General features: G+C 34.2%; 1 non-coding gene across 1 annotated transcript; it reads right to left on the bottom strand.

Annotated features, from left to right (window-relative positions):
• Nucleotides 1-5,243: 5,243 nt before the first annotated feature.
• LOC121100156 lies at nucleotides 5,244-5,347 on the bottom strand. The gene has a single exon (XR_005831897.1). It is a non-coding gene; the product is annotated as a U6 spliceosomal RNA (small nuclear RNA).
• Between the last annotated feature and the right edge of the window lie 523 nt (nucleotides 5,348-5,870).

The raw sequence follows: 5,870 nt of genomic DNA, 5'->3' as shown, positions 1-5,870 counted from the left end.
GAGTTCAGGGTGGCAGATGGGCAAAATGGATGAAGGTGGCCAAAGGGTACGAACTTCCAGTTCTAAGGTAAGTCAGTCCTGGGGGTGCAATACACAGCATGGTGGATATTGGTAACAATACTGTATTGTATATTTGAAAGTTGCTAAGAAAGTAAATCTTAAAGGTTCTCACCACAAGACAAAAAATTGTAACTATGTGTGGTGACAGATTTTAAATTATTGTGGTAATTATTTCATAATATATGCATATATCAAATCATTATGTTGTACACCTAAAACTAACACAATGTTATATATCAATTATATCTCAACAAAAATAAATTATCTATCCTATGAGTTAGCAATTACACACCTAGGTAATTATTCAAGACAAAATTTTTGTTCACAGAAGACTTACACAAGAATATTTATTGCAGATTTGTAAATAATAGCTAAAAATTGGAAATAACTCAAAAATATATGAGTGGATAAAATATGGTATTTTCATAAAACAGAATACAACTCTGCAATATGAAGGAATGAAATACTGATACATGAAACAATATAACAAAATCTTAAAAGCATTAAGCTGAGTGAAAGAAGCCATAAACAGAGTATATATTTTATGAAATTTTAGATATAATCAAAGCTAAGTGATTATGATTGAATTCAGTTCAATAGTGACTTTTATGGGGGGTGGCATTTGCTGGAAAAGAACACAAGGGAAATTTTTGTTTTGAAAATTTCCTGTGCCTTGAGGATGTGGATTTCACCGTTATATGCATATTTTTACACTTATCAAGCTCAACTTATCAATATTTATATTTAAGATATATGCATTTCACTCTAAGTAAATTATACCTCAATTTTTAAGTATCTTTAAAAAATGAATGTGGAGAAACAATTAATAGAAGGTTTTTTTCCCTATTTTTTTAAGGTCAGATTTATTAGGGTACAATTTACATAGAGTAAAATGCACTCTTTTTTCCCCCTCCTTAATATCCATCACCCAGTTACCCCATCCCCCTACCCCTCTTCCTTCCAGGAACCCTCCATTTGTTTCCTATAATTAAGAGTCTCTTATGGTTTGTCTCTTCTCTCTGGTTTCATCTTGTTTTACTTTTTCCTCTCTTCCCCTATAATCCTGTTTTGTTTCTTAAATTCCACATATGAGTAAGATCATCTGGTAATTGTCTTTCTCTGATTGACTTATTTCACTTAGCATGATACCCTCTAATTCCATCCACATCGTTGCAAATGGCAAGATTTTGGTTTTTTTGATGACTGAGTAGTATTCCACTGTGTATAGATATAGTGCATCTTCTTTACCCATTCATCTGTTGATGGGCATCTGGGCTCTTTCCATAGTTTGGCTATTGTGGACACAGCCGCTATAAACATTGAGGTGCAGGTGCCCCTTTGGATCATTACATTTGTATCTTTGGGGTAAATACCCAGTAGTGCAATTGCTGGGTCATAGGGTAGCTCTATTTTCAACTTTTGGAGGAACTTCCATATTATTTTCCAGGGTGGCTGCACTTGCTTGCATTCCCACCAACAGTGTAAGAGGGTTCTCTTCTCACCGCATCCTCGCCAAAATCTGTTGTTTCCTGACTTGTTAATTTCAGCCAATCTGACTGGTGTAAGGTGGTATCTCATTGTAGTTTTGATTTGTATTTCCCCGATGTCAAGTGATATTGAGCATTTTTTCATGTGTCTGTTGGCCATTTGTATGTCTTCTTTGGAGAAATGTTTGTTCACATCTTCTGCCCATTTCTTAACTGGATTATTTTTCTTTGGATGTTGAGTTTGATAAGCTCTTCACAGATTTTAAATACTAGCCCTTTAACTGATAAAACATTTGCAAATATCTTCTCCCATTCTGCTGGTTGTCTTTTGGTTCTGTTGACTGTTTCCTTTGCTGTGCAAAAGCTTTTTATCTTGATGCAGTCCCAATAACTCATTTTTGTCCTTGTTTCCCTTGCCATTAGAGACCTGTCTAGCAAGAAGCTGCTACGACCGAGGTCACAGAGGTTGCTGCCTGTGTTCCCCTCTAGGATTTTGATGGATTCCTGACTCACATTTAGGTCTTTCATCCATTTTGAGTCTATTTTTCTGTATGGTGTAAGAAAATGGTCCAGTTTCATTTTTCTGTCTCAGTTTTGGTAGTTTATACATCTCTAGGAATGCATCCATTTCTTCCAGATTGCCTCATTTTTTTGGCATATAGTTGTTCATAATATGTTTTTGTAATTGTTTGTATTTCTTCAGTGTTGGTTGTGATCTCTCCTCTTTCATTCATGATTTTATTTATTTGGGTCATTTCTCTTTTCTTTTTGATAAGTCTAGCTAGGGGTTTCTCAATCTTATTAGTTCTCTTAAAGAACCAGCTCGTAGTTTCGTTGATCTGTTCCACTTTTCTTTTGGTTTCTATTTCATTGATTTCTGCTCTAATCTTTATTAATTCCCTTCTACTGCTGGGGTTAGGCTTTATTTACTGTTCTTTCTACAGCTCCTTTAAGTGTCAGGTTAGTCTGTATATTTGAGACCTTCTTTCTTTCTTGAGAAAGGCTTATACTGCTATATGCTTCCATCTTAGAACCACTTTTGCTGCATCTCAAAGATTCTGAACAGTTGTATTTTCATTTTCATTTGTTTCCATGAATTTTTGAAATTCTTCTTTAATTTCCTGGTTGACCCATTCATTCTTTAGTAGGATGCTCCTTAGCCTCCATGTATTTGAATTCTTTCCAAATTTCCTCTTGTGATTGAGTTCCAGTTTCAAAGCATTGTGGTCTGAAAATATGCAGAGAATGATCTCCATCTTTTGTTATCAGTTGAGACCTGTTTTGTGACCCAGTATGTGATCTATTCTGGAGAATGTTCCATGTGCACTCAAGAAGAATGTGTATTCTGTTGCTTTAGGATGGAATGTTCTGAATATATCTGTGAAGTCCATCTGGTCCAGTGTGTCATTCAAAGCCCTTCTTTGTTAATCTTGTGCTTAGATGATCTGTCCATTGCAGTGAGTGGGCTGTTAAAGTCCCCTACTATTATTGTATTATTATTGTGTTTCTTTAATTTTGTTATTAATTGGCTTATATAATTGGCTGCTCCCATATTAGAGGTATAAATATTTACAATTTTTAGATCTTTTTGTTGGATAGACCCTTTAATTATGATATAGTGTCCTTCCTCATCTCTTATTACAGTCTTTGGTTTAAAATATCATTTGTCTGATATAAGGATTGCAACCCTAGTTTTCTTTTGACGTTCATTAACATGATAAATGGTTTTCTATCCCCCCCCCCTTTAAATCTGGAGGTAACTTTGGGTCTAAAATGAGTCTCTTGCAGACAGCATGTCAATGGGTCTTGCTTTTTTTATACAATCTGATACCCTGTGTCTTTTGATTGGGGCATTTAGCCCATTTACATTCAGAGTAGCTATTGAAAGATGTGAATTTAGTGCCATTATATTACCTGTCACTGTTTCTGTATATTGTCTTTTTTTCTTTCTGGTCTGTTACTTTTGGGCTCTCTCTTCACTTTTAATATTTCCTGTAGGGCTGGTTTGGTGATTAGAAATTCTTTTAGTTTCTGTTTGTCCTGGAAGCTTTTTATTTCTCCTTCTATTATGAATAACATCCTAGCTGGATAAAATATTCTTGGCTGTGTATTTTTCTCATTTATCACCCTGACTATATCATGCCAGTCCTTTCTGGTCTGCCAGGTCTCTGTGGATAGGTCTGCTGCCAGTCTGATGTTTCTATACTTGTAGGTTATGGACCTCTTGTCCCGAGCTGCTTTCAGGATTTTCTCTTTATCTCTGAGATTTGCAAGTGTCACTATTATATGTCGGGGTGTTGATCCATTTTTATTGATTTTGAGGGAGGTCCTCTGTGCCTCCTGGACTTGGATGCCTGTTTCCTTCCCCAGTTTAGGGAAGTTCTCTACTATAATTTGTTCCAATATACATTCTGCCCCCCCCCCTTCTTCTGGGATCCCAATTATTCTATGTTGTTTCATTTTATGGTATCACTTATCTCTCGAATTCTCCCCTCATGATCTAGTTGTTGTTTATCTCTCTTTTTCTCAGCTGCTTTATTTTCCATCATTTTGTCTTCTATATCACTGATTCTCTCTTCTGCCTCATTTATCCTAGCAGTTAGAGCCTCCATTTTTTTATTGCATCTCATTAACAGCCTCTTTGATTTCTACTTGATTAGATTTTTTTCTTTTATATCTCCAGAGAGGGATTCTCTAGTGTCTTCTATGTTTTATTCAAGCCCAGCTATTATCTTTATAATCATTATTCTGAACCCTAGTTTAGACATCCTACTTTTGTCCATACTGATTAGGTCCCTAGCAGTCAGTACTGCCTCCCACTCTCTTTTTTGAGGTGATTTTTTCCATTTTGTCATTCTGTCCAGAGAAGAACAGATGAATGAGAGAACAAAATACTAAAATGGCAACAACGACCCCGAAGAAATATATACTAAACAAATCAGAAGAAACCCAAAACCGAAAAAAAAAAAAAAAAAAGAATATAGTCAGACAGATGACCAGAATAGAGCAATACACTGGATCCTGTGTGTATTTTGGTCTATTTGTTAGAAAACTAGATCCCAAAATTTAAAGAAAAACTTATATATGTGCAAGAATAAAATTAAATACAATGGAAGATAGAATATAACTTTAAAAATGAAATTTAAAAGAGAACAAAAAGAGAGAGAGAGAGAGAAAAGGAATATAAACAGATAGGTGAACAGAACACAGCAATACACTATATCCTGAGTGTATTTTGGTCGGTTTGTTAGAAGAAACTACATCTCAAAATTGTAAAGAAAGAAAAAATTATATATATATATATATACAAAAATAAAATTAAATAAATTGAAAGGATAGAATGCAATTGTAATGATGAAAATTTAAAAAGACTTTAACAAAACAAAACAAAAAACTCTAAAAAACAAAAAAAAAAAAGAAGAAGAAAAATAACAAACAAAAAAGAGAGTATGATCAGAGCCATCTACTAGATCCATGGTGTATTTTGTTCTGTTGGAAGAAACTGCATCCCAAATTGAAAAGAAAGAAAAACATATATATATAGAAAAATAAAATTAAGTACAATGAAAGGATAGGATGTAACTGTAAAAATGAAAATTAAAAAAGATTTTAAAAAAAGAGTTGATAAAATAAGAAATTGGTTGAAAAAGGAAAGAGAAAAAAATTAAAATTGAAAGATTAAAGAATTGTGGGGAAAAAAATAAGGAACACTTCACAAATTTGCATGTCATCTTTGCTCAGGGGCCATGCTAATCTCTGTATCGTTCCAATTTTAGTATATGTGCTGCCAAAACGAGCACAGAAGTTAATTTCTTATTACAGTTCTATTTACTTTTTTTTTTAAAGTTATATGTAGGTTTTTAATCAAGGTCCTACTGGGTAGTTGGTTTGGGTGCTTACCACATTATAAAAAGTAATTACCTTGCTAACTAAAAAATGTGAGATGAATAATTAGAGTGTATGATGAACAAGGATTACGATGAATCCAATCATGTATTCTTGAGATATTCCTTTCATCATCATCATCATCATCATCATCATCATCATCAAAGGGGGCCTTTGGTGTTCTGATTTGACTCAAAGATACAGCCTATACTAAGCAGAAGACAGTGGATAGGAAGCACTTCTGTTTATTAACCTATTATTTTCTTAAGCATGGTTTTTGATAGGAGATGGATATTAGATGATTCGGTTTTATATTTGTTAGTGGGATCTTGGAGCTCAGGCAACATAATGTAGCACTGACACAGTGGTTTGTGTCAATTCTCTGGGATTGCATCAGAGCTCTGCCGCTTACCAACTGTATGATCTTAGGCAAGTTAC

Source organism: Ursus maritimus, unplaced genomic scaffold (genome assembly GCF_017311325.1).
Source record: "Ursus maritimus isolate PB19 unplaced genomic scaffold, ASM1731132v1 scaffold_34, whole genome shotgun sequence".
NCBI lineage: Eukaryota > Metazoa > Chordata > Mammalia > Carnivora > Ursidae > Ursus > Ursus maritimus.
The sequence above is the reverse complement of the archived record's forward strand: the minus strand, read 5'-3'. Positions and strand labels throughout refer to the sequence as shown.